This window comes from Jaculus jaculus, chromosome 13 (assembly GCF_020740685.1).
Source record: "Jaculus jaculus isolate mJacJac1 chromosome 13, mJacJac1.mat.Y.cur, whole genome shotgun sequence".
NCBI lineage: Eukaryota > Metazoa > Chordata > Mammalia > Rodentia > Dipodidae > Jaculus > Jaculus jaculus.
Window position 1 is genome coordinate 25325069 of NC_059114.1, and position 15180 is coordinate 25340248.

General features: G+C 45.2%; 1 non-coding gene across 1 annotated transcript; it reads right to left on the reverse strand.

Moving 5' to 3' along the window:
* Window positions 1-477: 477 nt before the first annotated feature.
* On the reverse strand, window positions 478-684 carry LOC123454430. Its single transcript, XR_006633386.1, has one exon. It is a non-coding gene; the product is annotated as a small nucleolar RNA U3 (small nucleolar RNA).
* Between the last annotated feature and the right edge of the window lie 14496 nt (window positions 685-15180).

Sequence of the window (15180 nt, forward strand, 5' to 3'; positions counted from 1 at the left end):
AACTCAGGGTGATCCTCTTACCTCTGCCTCCCAAGTGATGGGATTAAAAGCATGTGCCACCACACCCAGCTCCTTTTATTTTGTGAGAGAGAGAGAATGGGTGCGCCAGAGCATCCAGCCACTGCAATCAAACTCTGGACATGTGCACTCCCTTGTATGCATGTGAGACCTTGTGCGCTTGGTCACTGTGTGTCCGGCTTACATGGGACATGGAGAGTTGAACATGAGTCCTTAGGCTTCACAAGCAAGTGCCTTAACTGCTAAATCATCTCTCCATCTCTCTTATTATTTTTGAGGTAGGGTCTCACTTTAGCACAGGCTGACCTGGAATTCACTGTAGTCTCAGGGTGGCCTTGAACTCACAGCAATCCTTCTACCTCTGCCTCCAAAGTGCTGAGATTAAAGACATGAACCATCACCCTAGGCTACTTTCTTTTCTCTCTCTCTCTCTCTCTCTCTTTTCTTTCTTTTATTGGTCATTCAGACTGCATCCTCTCCCTCCAGCCTTCCAGAAGGAGAGCAGGAATGATCATCAATGGCTGGTGGTAGTTGCAGCAAAGCAACACCTAGAGCCGGCTTCACACTCAGGAGAGAACGCCAACCTCCTCCTCATGGTTTCTGGTACTCAACATAGCCAGAGAAACTTCTCTAGTAACGAACTACAGAAATGATCCCTGAGGGCTGGAGAGATGGCTTAGAGGTTAAAGTGCTTGTCTGCAAAGCCAAAGGATCCCAATTGTATTCCCCAGTACCCACATAAACCAGGTGGCACATGTGCCTGGAGTTTGTTTGCAGGGGCTAGAGGTCCTGGTGCACCCATTCTCTCTCTCTCTCTCAAATAAATAAATAAAAATTTTTAAAAGAAATGATCCCTGAAAGTATAGTTTTCACCTGTTTTTGTTTTGTTTTGTTTTGTTTTTCGAGGTAGGGTCTCACTGTAGCTCTGGCTGACCTGGAATTCACTATGTAGTCTCAGGGTGGCCTTGAACTCATGGTGATCCTCCTACCTCTGCCTCCCGAGTGCTGGGATTAGAGGCGTGTGCCACCATGCCTGGCTACCTTTTTTTTTTTTTTTTTTTTTTTTTTTTTTAATAGTGGTCAAAGGCCAAACAGAGGCAGGAGGATTGACATGAGTTCAAGGCCAGCCTGGAGCTACAGAAAAAGTTCCAGGTCAGCCAGGGCTGGAGTGAGACCATACCTCAATGCTCCCACCCCCCCCCCCAAAAAAAAATAGTGGTCAAGGGGTTAGAGAGAAGGCTTTGTGGTTAAGTGTGCTTCCAGTGCAAGCACAAGGACTTAAGGGGGCCTGATTCTGCCAGGGTTGGAATCTCAGGATCCCATCTAAATAGCTGGGTGTGGTCACACACCTGTTACCCCAGTCCCACAGGGGAACAGAGACCCCTGTAGGACTGTGTGTGGATCATCGGAGTCCCACAAGCTCCAGAATCACTGACTCACCAGGCGTGGTGGTGCATTTTAATCCTAGCACTTGGAAAGCAGAGGTAGGATAATCTCTGTGAGTTCAAGGCCAACCTTAGACTATATAGTGAATTCTAGGTCAGCCTAGGCTAGAGGGATACAGGGAGACCCTAACTTGAAAAATAAGAACACAAACAATCAAATAAAAGAGAATAGGGTGGAGGAGGAATAGAACAGGACACCTGAGGTTCTGTAGAGGAGTGCTCCCCCAATGCCACCCCCCCCGACATACACACAGGGAGAGAGAGAGAGAAGAGATAAGAGAGAGAGAATGTGGTCAAAACACATAAAATTTAGAATTTTTACCACTTTTAGTGTACAGTACAGTCATTCTAACAATAGTGTGTACAATTATTTCTAGAACTTCATGCTGCAAATGTGAAATTCTATACCCATTAAACAACCCTCTTTCTTCCCCTCCCTCCAGATGCTGGAAACAAATCATTTTCTCTGATTCTACAAATTTGACTACTTTAGATATCTCATAAGTGGAATGGTGCAGTATTTATCTTTTTGTGACTGACTTATTTCATTTAGCAAAAGGTACTAAAGTCTCATCCATGTTGTAGTATATGACATGATTACTGTTTTTAAATACTTTATTTATTTATCTGAGAGAGAGAGAGAGAGAGAGAGAGAAAGAGAGGGAGGGAGAGAGGTATTGAGGGAGAATGAGTGTGTCAGGGCCTCTAGCCACTGCAAAGGAACTCCAGACACATATACTACCTTGTGCATCTGGCTTTACATGGGTACTGGGGAATGGCACCTGGGTCCTTTGGCTTTGCCAGCAAGTGTCTTAACCACTAAGCCATCTCTTCAGCCCCATGATTTCCTCTTTAAGGCTATGTATTATTCCATCCTGCATATATGCTACATTTTCTTTATCCATTCATCTGTTGATGTACATTTAAGTTGCCTCTACCTCTTAGCTACTGTGAATAATGATGCATTCAATGTCCATGGGGGTGCAGTTTCCTCTCTGAGATCCTGTTTACAATTCTTTTCTTTTTGTTTGTTTTTTGAGGTAGGGTCTCACTGTAGCTCAGGCTGACCTGGAATTCACTATGTCATCTCAGGGTGGCCTTGAATTCAAAGCCATCCTCTTACCTCTGCCTCCCGAATGCTGGGATTAAAGGTGTGTGCCACCACACCTGGCTCTGTTTACAATTCTTTTGAGTTAGATACCCAGTAGTGCAATAGTGGGACTATTGGGCCAAATGACGCATACACATACGCACACGTGTGTGTATTAGTATATTACATACATACTTTTTTCCCCCCAGTGTTGAACCTAGAGCCTTACCACTGAGCATAGCTCTAGCTCTTTTTTGTTTGGTTGTTTGTTTTTTGTTTTTTGAGGTAGGGTCTGGCTCTGGCCCAGGCTGACCTGGAATTCACTATGTAGTCTCAGGCTGGCTTTGAAGTCACAGCAATCCTCCTATCTCTGCCTCATGAGTGCTGATATTAAAGGCATGTCCCACCACACTAGGCCAGGCAGATAGTTCTGTTTTGACTCTTTTTTTTTTGTTTGTTTGTTTGTTTTTATTTTTTCCAGGTAGGGTCTTGCTCTAGCTCAGGCTGACCTGGAATTCACTATGTAGTCTCAAGGTGGCCTCCAATTCATGGCAATTCTCCTACCTCTGCCTCCCAAGTGCTGGGATTAAAGGTGTGCACCACCACGCCAGCTTGTTTGAACTTTTTGAAGTGCCTCCGCACTGCATGCAACCTCAGAAGTCCACAGGAGCAATTGACCGCTTATGCTCCGTGCCCTGCCTTGGCCCTACCCTTTACCCCCACCACTTGGGCAAACCCATCTTTCCTGTAATTCAACTCTGACTCCACCAGGTGCTCTGGGCCTGGCAGTTCCACCTGTTCAGCCCCTTGGTTAGACCTCCCGGGGTATTTTCAGAGCCTCGGGCACAGTGCGGGATGGGGTGCCAGTGACTAAACCATCTCCAGTCCCAAGCGGGTTATTTTTCACTCTAATACACTCATTTGGTTCTTCTTTACCTCCTCGTTGTTCGCAGGAGGGAGATTAACTGTCAGAAGTAGTGTGTTGACCTCATTCTGTCATTCTGCTTTTGGGACCATGGAAGGGATGAAATTGTCTCTACCAGGAGCAGGTGCTCAGACTGAATCTTTTGTGGGAACAACTTCTTGTTCTGTCAAATCTCAGGGTCACCATTGGCTTCTAAGGGTTGGTCTTCAAGGGAAAGGCCTAACCAATGCCCAGTGTCACTCCAAGCCACAGAAGCACGTGCTCTGATCGTTTCCTGATCCGTCCTTTGGGGTCAGAGAGTTGGAGACCCTGCCAGTCTTCCTCGCCAGCAGGCTAGCTGGTTTTCTTCCAGTCCTGAGCTGGTGCTCCAGGATCTGCTTCCTGCCAGCGGCAGCCCAGCCATGCAGCTCCCCCATCCCCCGCCTGACTCATGCCCTCCAGCGACTGGACGTTGTGGGTGTTCAAGGGTCCACTGGGGCTGTGGGGGAAGAGGCAGGCATGGAAGGATCCAGAAGGATTTTCACACATGACTCTTATCCTTCTCGGAACTTTATTTTCCATTTTCAGTGGTGGATCAAGTTGAAGATAAAGGGTCCCCAAGTCCTGGTCTTCCTCCAGCCCCAGAGTTCTCAGACTTTAGTGCTATGTTAGTTGGAAACATGGGCAGGCTGGGACTCCTTTCAACAAACTGACCTTTCTGAACTAGCCTGGGGAAAAATGAGGTGTCATCCCAAAGCAGGCTCGTGATGACCCCGTTTCCTTTCCTGGGCCCCAACGTTAAACCAAAGAGACACCCAGTGGGAGAGTGTGGGAATATGGATAAGTAATAGGATGCCTCCACAGTACAGTATTAACACACCGATTCAGTTTCCTCCTCTGTAATCTTTCCCTATCTTGGCTTATCCCATACACACCTACCAGCTTCACATGATTAAACAAATTATCTTGGGTTGAAGAGATGGCTCAGTGATTAACATTGCTTGCTTGTAAAGCCTGATGGCCTGGGCTCAATTCTCCAGTACTCGTTTTAAGCCAGATGCACAAAGTGGCGTATGCATCTGGAGTGGCATGCAGTGGTAAGAGGCCCCCTGGTGTGCCCATTCTTTCTTTCTTTTTCTCTGTCTTTACAAAAAAATAAATAAAAACATATTTTATGGGCCGGAGAGGAAGCTTAGCAGTTAAGGAACTTGCCTGTGAAGTGCAAGGACCCAGCCTCAATCCCCAGGACTCATGTAAGCCAGCTGTATATGGTGGTGCATGCATCTGGAGTTTGTTTGTAGTGGCTGGAGGCCCTGGAATGCCCATTCCTCTTTCTCAAATAAATAAAAATAAAACATTAAAAATACATTTTATTATAGAAATCCACAAATATAGCAAAAGTGGAGAAAATACTAGACTAACTCCTCATTTCCTATCACCCCACTGTAAGAATCCTGAACATGCCCTTGCTCAGACTCTGTCCCGTCTGCCCTTGCCTCACTACTTTCCCTTGTCCAGTCCTACCTTTCCGTGGTTTTCCTTTCCATCAGTACATATTTAAAACTTGAATATTTTATTTTTGTTTTTATATTTTTGTGTGACAGGCAGAAAGAGAGAGAGAGCGAGAGTGAGAGTGAGCATGGGTGTAACAGGGCCTCTTGCCTCTGCAAACAAATTCCAGATGCATGCACCATTTTGTGCATCTGGCTGTATGTAAGTACTGGAACTTGAACCTAGGCTAGCAGGCTTTGCAAGAAAGCACCTTTAACTGCTTAACCATCTCTCCAGCCCTTAAAGCTTGAATTTTTTTTTTTTCCAAGTTAGGGTCTTGTTCTAGCCCAGGCTGACCTGGAATATACTATGTAGTCTCAGTGTGGCCTTGAATATTTTTTATTTTTTATTTTTTTCAGTAATTCAATAATTTATTCCTCTAAAAAAGTGTGTAAAAGTATATAGCTCTCATCCACAAGGTATATATGAATGACATTTAAAATGGAGGCCTTTCGTTATTGTTTCTTTTTATCAGTCTTTAGTGTACCGTACCAGTGCTATACTTGTAGTTTTGAATGAACCTCACATACTTTTGTATTCTTTCAAATTGTTTGCTATATATAAAAGAAGCTCACTGCAAAATGCTTGAAGGAAAAAAAAAAAACAAAAGAAATTCAGAACTTCCCAGAAATGTACAGCTTTTACATTTAAAAAAGGTTCTGAAATATACATACAAGCATGCTGGACAATCTCTCCTTCTCCCCTCCCCGCTTCTCCCTTTTAGTTCAAACCATGGTTAAGAGTTGAATAGTTTTTAAAAACCAATATTTAACTATGATTTAAAAAAAATTTTTTTTGTTAACTTTTTATTTATTTTATTTGAGAGAGACAGAGAGAGAAAGAGGCAGAGAGAGAGAGATAGAGAATGGGTGCACCAGGGTCTCCAGCCACTGCAAACTTCAGACACATGCGCCCCCTTATGCATCTGGCTAACGTGGGTCCTGGGGAATCGAGCCTCGAACCGGGGTCTTTAGGCTCCACAGGCGAGCGCTTAACCGCTAAGCCATCTCTCCAGCCCTTAACTATGATTTTAAAAAATCAGAGCTGGAGAGATGGTTCAGTGGCTAAGGCACTTGCCTGCAAAGCCTAATGACCTAGGTTTGACTCGCCAGTACCCACATAAAGCCAGATGCACAGAGAGGACCATACATCTGGAGTTCATTTGCAGTGGCTGGAGACCCTGGCACACCCTTCTGTCTGTCAATCTCTCTTTTGTCTATTTCTCTCTGCTTGCAAATAAATAAATTATTTTTTGAAAACTCCAGAGCCAGATGTGGAAGGTGAGCGCCACCACACCCGCGTCATGGAATCCCTTTTGATGCCTTTGTGGTGCCTTGCTGTGACTTGAGCAGGAAGCAAGACTGCAGCATGTCTCTTTCTCAACAGTGGCATGAATGTAGGTTGTTTCAGTGACCTGGTACAGCTATGTTTTGGGCCTCCTCCTTCTTCTGGAAGGCAGCCAGATTTAGTGAGGAGCAAGTCCCTAAGTGCCACCAGTTCTGCTAGCTGAGCACCAGTACTTGGAGGGAGGGTACACTATCTGAAGAGTGGGTCCCTCCAGAGGGACCCTGGATGTTTTTGGATCAATATCAGTTAACTGAACTTTAACCTTGATATCATGAGACACAGTGATATAAACAAATTTATCAACTTATTTAATACAGTTGAGTCTAAATTACATTCATGACATTATGTCATTTGGATTTTATTTATTTATTTACTTATTGGTTTTTCGAGGTAGGGTCTCACTCTAGCTCAGGCTGACCTGTGGAATTCACTTTGTAGTCTCAGGGTGATCTTGAATTCATGGTGATCCACCTACCTCTGCCTTCCGAGTACTGGAATTAAAGGTGTGTGCCACCAAGCCCAGCTTATCATTTGGATTTTAAAAAGGCTTGTCTGCACATTTTTTTCCTGCCTCACCAAAGTCTCAAAATTATATCCTAGCTTTAATGACCTTGGAAAGTAAACTGTCTTGTAAGCCATTAAGGCAGGAGAGAAAATACAGAGAACCAAATTATATATCAGCCCTTTTCTAAAACACAGAAGTCACACATACTGTATCTTAAACATCTAATAGTTATAACTATAGGTAAAACATTTTGACCAGACCATGTTTTATCCACAGATCCAAATCAAGTTGTCAGAGACTTAAGTCATTATAAGAAGCAATCAAAAGCCATCTAAAAATTTGACCACTTAATTGAGTCTGCAAGGCAATTTTTTTTTGTTTTGTTTTTTTTGTTGTTGTTTTTTGAGATAGGGTCTCACTTTAGCCCAGGCTGACCTGGAATTCACTATGGAATCTCAGGGTGGCCTTGAACTCACAGAGATCCTCCTACCTCTGCCTCCCGAGTGCTGGGATTAAAGGCGTGCGCCACCACGCCCGGCATGCAAGGCAATTTAAAAAGGTAGGATTGAAGCTTGGCATTTTTATTCATTCTTAAGAACATCTGTCAACCATTGCAGTAAGCATGAAGTAGTATTTTCCTTTTAAAGCTACAAGCACAGTGATGAACTATTTAAAATACATTGTAAACCTGTTCCTGGTAATTTAGCATCACCTTAAAATGCATTGATGTGTGGGGCGTGGTGGTGCACACCTTTAATAGCAGCACTTGGGAGGCAGAGGTAGGAGGATCTCAGTGAGTTCCAGATCAGCCTGGGCTACAGTGAGACCCTACCTCAAAAAACAAAAAACAAAATAACAACAACAACAAAACCCTGATGTACCTATCACATTTCTAGTGTTTTTAACCCTTGAGCTGTTGTCTTCCTTTCCCTTGTCACAGAGCCAGGGGGCTGGCTTGTCTTAGAATAATAAGGGTCTAGGAGGACACATGAGATAAACCGGCTCAGTTCTGAGACCTGGGGGCACTTACCCTGTTTCTAAATCAGCTTTTCACCAGTTAGCACATGATGATTAAAGTGATCAAGAGAAAACATACAGAGAGCACAAAGTCTTAATGTTAACCCTGATTTAAAGTCTCAAAAGCATTTTTATTTCATTAGGGAAAACAAGTGCCTTGGGACCTCATGATCATGTCCCCAACTGGAGGTCAGCACATGTCTGAGGGCACGAAGCGCTTCCTGCCCAAGGCTGGCTTGTCTCTCAGCGCAAAGAAAGCCTGCGCACAAGGCACACTTCAGGTCATTCACCTTTCTTTTACAAAACAAATCTAACTGTGAAATCTCATTAAAATTAATACTTCCCTCTGGAGGCTATTTTTCCTCTTCCTTCCAGTTTATATTTAAGCCAAGCTCAAGTGCAGAAAAATATCAGATTCATTCATTCATTCATTCATTCATTTTTTTTTTTTTTTCAAGGTAGCAGGCGGGCAACACCACAACAAGCATCTAGGTTTTTTTGGGGGGCGGGAAAGGGTTTCAAGGTAGGGTCTCACTGTAGCTCAGGCTGACATGGAATTCACTATGTAGTCTCAGGGTGGCCTAGAACTCACGGTGATCCTCCTACCTCTGCCTCCTAAGTGCTGGGATTAAAGGTGTGCGCCACCACACCAGACTGCATCTAGGTTTTTGTCTAACGAATTCAAAGAATGAAACCCGCAGACTATAGAGGGGTGAAGTTTAGAAAGATTTTATAACAGAGTATTATAGAACTTAAGAGATGGAACAAAGGCAAAATTCCTGTAACACAAGAGGGGTCTCAGCAAGTAGACCTTCACCTTCACCTTCTTTTTTTTTTTTTTTTTTTGAGATAGGGCTTATATGCTATAGTGCATGCTAGCCTGGGACTTGTTGTTTGTGTAGACCAGGCTAGTCTCAAACTCATGGTAATTCTCCTGTCTCAGCTTCCCAAGTGCTGGGATTATAAACCCTACACCATGTCTCTCTTATTATTATTATTATTTATTTTAATATAGGGTGGTCTTGAACTCGCAGGGTTCTTGCCTGAGACCCCTGAGTGCTGAATGCGGGAATCACAGGTGTGTATGTCAACACTCTCATGTCTGACTGGCACTTTTGATGGCCCACTTGGCTCAGCTATGGTCCCCAGGATTTCAATCAAACACTAATCTGTTGCTGCCGTTTGGGGATTTTGTAGATAATAACTATAAGCAGATGACTTTAAGGAGTTTACTCTAGATAATCTAGCGGACCTGGTCCAAGCAGCTCATGGCTTATCAAGCTGAGGTTTCCCCAAAGAAGAAATCCCCACTGTGCCCAGCCTCAGTCCTGCAGGAACTTAGAGTTTTCCCAGCTCCACCCCTCCCCCCAGCCCCATAAACCAATGCTTGTGACATCTCATTGTCCTTGCCTGCTGCTGGCCCTGTTTCTCTGGCGTATCCCTGCCTGTTCCAGGAGTCCTTACTCTGTTCTGTGGTCTCTAAAGGATTCATCCATTCCTGCGTTCCCACCTCTGTTCCCTGTGAAGCCATCTTTCCCATGAGGCACCTTCATCTTTACCTCTTGCCTTCTGGCTCCAGCTGCGGCCACTTCCTCTATGAATCCGGTTGGTGGCTTCAGATCTGCCAGAGTTCCCATATATGAACTCACATAGCACTGCAGGGACCATCCATTTGCCTATCACCTCCGCTTTGTCTTGGATGGCCTTTCTAAGGGCCCGGATCTGGCCTCTCCATGTTTGTTTTCCTGATCACAACTGCTGCTTTGCCAGAGAATAGACTTAGATTTTCTTTGTTTTGTTTTGTTTTTTTGAGGTACGGTCTCACTCTTACTCAGGCTGACCTGAAATTCACTCTGTAGTCTCAGGGTGGCCTTGAACTCATGGTGATCCTTCTACCTCTGCCTTCTGAGTGCTGGGATTAAAGGTGCTAGACTTAAACTTAGATGTTTGATGCTATTGATATGTGTTGGCATAAGCAATGCTATCTTTAAAAAAACTTTTAAAAACTATTTTATTTATTTGCAAGGAGTGAGAGAGAGAATGGGTACACCGGAGAATGGGTGTAGCCACTGCAAATGAACTCCAGATGCATGCACCACTTTGTGCATCTAGTTTTAAATGGGTACTAGGGAATTGAAACTGAATCATTAGGCATTGCAGACAAGGACCTTAATCTCTAAACCTTCTCTGCAGCCCAAGTAATACCATCTTTAATTTTCTGATCCATAACATAATTTTTGTCCCTTTTTAACTAATGGTATTTTTATGATGTATAATATTCTCTACCCATCTTCTGGGCTGGGACATGCTAGAATAACAGGAGAGAAGGCTTTAAAAAAAGATATTTTATTTTATTTATTTATTTATTAGAGAGAGAAGGAGGCAGATAGAATCAGCACACCAGGGCCTCCAGCCACTGCAAATGAACTCCAGACACATGCGCCACTATGTACATCTGGCTTACACGGCTACTGGGGAATCAAACCTGGGTCCCTAGTCTTTGTAGGCAAGTGCCTTAACTGATAAGCCATTTCTCCTGTCCTCTTTTTTTTTTCAAGGTAGGGTCTCACTCTAGCCCAGGCTGACCTTGAAATCACGCTAGTACCAGGCTGGCCTTCAACTCAGTGATTCTCCTACCTCTGCCTCCCGAGTGCCAGGATTTAAAGGCGAGGGCCACCACACCAGGCTGAGAGGCTTGTTGTTGTTGTTTATGATGTTGTCTTTAAAAATTTTTTTTTGTTCATTCTTATTTATTTATTTGAGAGTGACAGAGAGAGAGAAAGAGGCAGAGAGAGAATGGGCGCGCCAGGGTTTCCAGCCACTGCAAACGAACTCCAGACAGGTGCGCCCCCTTGTGCATCTGGCTAATGTGGGTCCTGGAGAACCGAACCTCGAACCGGGGTCCTTAGGCTTCACAGGCAAGTGCTTAACTCCTAAGCTATCTCTCCAGCCCTTGTTTTTGTTTTTGAGGCAGGTTCTCATTCTACTTCAAATTGACTTGTAACTCACTCTAGCTCAGGCTGACCTTGAACTCATGGCAATCCTTATACTTCAGCCTACTGGGATTATAGGCATGAGCCACCACACATGGCCAAAAGAGACTTTTGAACCAGGATTCACTCTAAGGACCAGAAGTGAAGATATTATCTTGAGGTAAAAACACAGGACGCCAAGGAGAGTTTAACTGTCCAGTGAGGCCACTTCTCCCTCCTGCAGAGCTTTTTATTAAAAAAAAATTAAATATTCTATTTATTTATGAGAGAGAGACAGACAAGCAGAGAGAGGGAGAATGCACCAGGGCCTCCAGGCACTGCAAATGAACTCTAGATGCATGTACCACCTTGTGCATGTGGCATGGGTACTGGGGAATTGAAACTGGGTCCTTAGGCTTTGCTGGGCAAGCACCTTAACCGCTGAGCCATCTCTCTAGCCCCTCACCTACAGAGCTTTAAGTTCCTTCTGCTTCCCTTGGGGAAAATCTGATGGCTGTGTCCAAATACCTGGACCAAAGATCCAAGGGAAGGAAAGATACCAAGTGGAGGAGAAGCCAGAAGATGGGGCCAAGGAAAGAGGCCATAGAAAGCAGAGCCTCGGGTCCTCCAGCAACAGAGGAAGGAGGCATTATGTCGCCCAAGGGCTCCAGGCAAGACTCACTAGGTGACTTCAGTGCAGGAGCCTCACCCACAGAGACACACGGCCAGATATGTAGCTGAGTGTGCAGGAGGGTCTCCTATGCACATTCCTCTGGACCCTGAAGTTGCTGGCGACCATCTGGCTATCACCTGCCACTCCCAGTTCTGAGTGACACTCTCTGTCCCCCAGCCCATTCTCCATGCAGAGGAAGGGGACCATATACCCATGGGAGGTGATGGTGCATGCACTTCTGGTGCCAAGGCTGCCAGGGCTCCTCAGAGACCACAGAAACCCATCAGAACCTCACTGGGCGGCCAGGCAGACGCAGCCATGGACTCATGAGAAAGTGAGGTCTTTCTTCTGGCCCCACGGCTCCCGCAATTCCCCAGAGAATGAGAGGAATGTCAGTTTCCTGGGAAGAGAAAGCAGAGGGCATGGACTTGCTGGCTGTAGCTGGGTTACTTCCTGAATAAAACCATACTCTCTCCAGAATAGTCCGAGATGGCAGATTTGGTGGAAGAGAAATCTTGGCACTCTGAACTTTCCTCTGAGGTGGGGCAGGATTGTAGGAGCCACTTGGTGTGGCCAGGGTGGGAGGGAGGGAAGGGAGGGTCAAAACAGCAGTACACATCCTCATTAAGACCAAAGTTCTGCTAGGTATACTGGAACTGAAAACAGCCTTCTCACTGGTGCAGTTCTAGAGTAGCTGGGTGCAGACTAAAACTCAAGCAAGGGAGAGAGAGAGAGAGAGAGAGAAAGAGAGAGAGAGAGAAAGAAGAAGAAGGAGGAGGAGGAGGAGGAGAAGGAAGAAAGAGAGGGAGGGAGGGACCCAGACTCAGTGGAAATGACAAGTCACTCTGTGATAATCACCATGGATGTATGAGTGACATACAGAAGAAAGTTCTGCTCTACTAGTAATCAAGGAAATGCAAATCACATCAGAAAGAGAATTTCCACCTCCCAAAAAATGGAGTTGCTTTTAAAGAGGGCCTTCTCCTCCACATGCTGGTGGGAGGGCATGCTGGCTCCCTGGAAAATCACTTAGTGACATGTAACAAGACTTTAAAAACAGTGACTCAGTAACTTCATTTCTAGGAATGATTCTGAAGAAATAAGAGATGAACCAAGGTGATTTTAAGCAAAGGTAATCAATAGTCATTACAATAGTTTAAAAAAAAGGTGGGGGCTGGGGAAATGGCTTAGTGTTTAAGGTGTTTGCCCGCGAAGCCTAAGGACCCAGGTTTGATTCCCCAGGACCCATGTAAGCCAGATGCACAAGGCACACATGCATCTGGAGTTTGTTTGCAGTTGCTAGAGGCCATAGCATGCCCATTCTCTCTTTCTCTCTATCTGGTGAGGGAAGGTTAAAAAAAAAAAAAAAAAACTTAGATATTCAGCAATATGAGAATATTTCGTCATGTTAAACCCATGGAGAAGTTTACCTAAATGTTAAAAATGGCCATTGGAGGCTGGGGACATAGCTCAGGCTCAGTAGTAGAGTGCTTGGCTGACATGTATGAGGCCCGGCTTAAAAAACTTTATTAAGCCCAGTGTGGTGGCACACACCTTTAATCCCAGCACTCAGGAGGCAGAAGTAGGAGGATTGCCATGAGTTCGAGGCCACCCTGAGTGACATAGTGAATTCCAAGTCAGCCTGGGCTAGAATGAGACCCTACCTAGGAAAAAAAAATTGCTGGTGGAAATTTTAAAAAGAGGGGGTGGTGGGTGTCTGGAGAGATGGCTTAGTGGTTAAGGTACTTGCTGGCTCTGGCAAAGCCAAAGGACCCAGGTTTGATTCCCCAATACCCATGTACAGATGCTTAAGGTGGCACATGCATCTGGAGTTTGTTTGTGGTGGCTGGAGGCCCTGATGGCACATTGTCTTTCTCTCTCTTCTCCCCTCCCCCCACCCTGAGGTAGGGTCTTGCTATAGCCCAGGCTGACCTGGAATTCACTGTGTCGTCTCAGGGTGGCCTCAAACTCAGTGATCCACTTTCCTCTGCCTCCCAAGTGTGTGAGCCACCATGACCCGCTTTACTTTACAGTTTTTAAAACAGTAAAACATTCCACAGGATCTAGACTCTGGTGTGGGGAGAGTGCAGCAGAATAAACTGTGACCTCCAGCTGTGAGCAGCCTCTGTTGGTGTCACACTCCACAGAAAGCCGTCACTTCTTTGGGACCAGGGTGTCCTGTGAAATATATAGACCAGGGTCAGACCAGCTCACAGGGCCTGATGGCCTCAGCAGACCTTTCCTGGAGTGGGCGCTCTGCCACCAGTCATATCTGCAGGAGATAATAGATGGACAAGTACGTTGCCTGCGCAAACTCTTCCCAGATGGGTGATCTGGGGCTCATTCAAGGCAAAGAAGGCTCAGGGCACATTCCATTAAGGAATTTCACACTTTACCTCCTCAACTCTCCTTTTTCTTGGTCCCCTAAACAGAAATATATTTAGTAACCCTATCTAAACCCTCTTCTGTCCCTTAATTTGATTAAGGAGCTAGGGGAACAAGACCTGAGGTGGGTGGATGGGGGGTCACGAGGGCTGGTTATACTGTGGGGAGTGATTAGAGGAGCTGAATGCACATCTCAGGAGGGTGATGTTTGAGTGTGGACAGCCCCAGGGCCTCCTGGCACTCTGTAAAGCAGTACAGAGGACAGAGGAGAGAACAGTTTATCAGGGAATGCGCTTCTCTGGGAGAATGCAAAGTGAACCAGGGAGGGTCAGGCTTCAAGAATGAACAAAGAGAATGGGGGGCCTTTGGTAAGGCATGTATGGAATTCTTTCCTGAACTCTTTTGCCTTCCAGAAGTTTCAGGGTCTTCAGGAGTTCTCATGGGCTGTATGTGTTAAACTCTTGCTGTGTATATGAGGGACTTACACATATATCAACTCCTTTTTTTCTTTGTGTAGTGCTGTGAATGGAACCAGGGCTTCATGCATTGTAGGCAAACACTCCACCATTGAACTACATTGCTCCAGCCCAAGCAATTTATTCTTATGGAGTAATATTATCGTTTTTACTTTTTAAAATATTTCATTTGTTTACCTATTTGAGAGAGAGAGAGAGAGAGAGAGAGAGAAAATGGGCACACCAGGGCCTCCAGCCACTATGAACTCCAGATACATGTGCCACCTTGTGCTTCTGGCTTACATGGGTCCTGGGAAATCGAACCTAGGTCCTTTGGCTTTGCAGGCAAGTGCCTTAACCAGTAAGCCATCTCTCTAGCTCTTACTTTTTTTTTTTTTAATTTTTTATTTGTGATAGGGTCTCACTCTAGCTCAGGCAGACCTGGAAAATTCACTCTGTCATCCAGACTGGTCTCAAACTCATGGTAATTCTTCTATCTCAGTCTTTCCAGTGCTGGGATTAAGAATGTGGGCTGCCACACCTGGCTGAAATAACATCATTCTTTTTTTTTTTGTTTTTTTATTTTTTATTTATTTATTTGAGAGCAACAGACACAGAGAGAAAGACAGATAGAGGGAGAGAGAGAGAATGGGCGCGCCAGGGCTTCCAGCCTCTGCAAACGAACTCCAGACGCGTGCGCCCCCTTGTGTATCTGGCTAACGTGGGAACTGGGGAACCGAGCCTCAAACCGGGGTCCTTAGGCTTCACAGGCAAGCGCTTAACCACTAAGCCATCTCTCCAGCCCCTTTTTTTTTGGT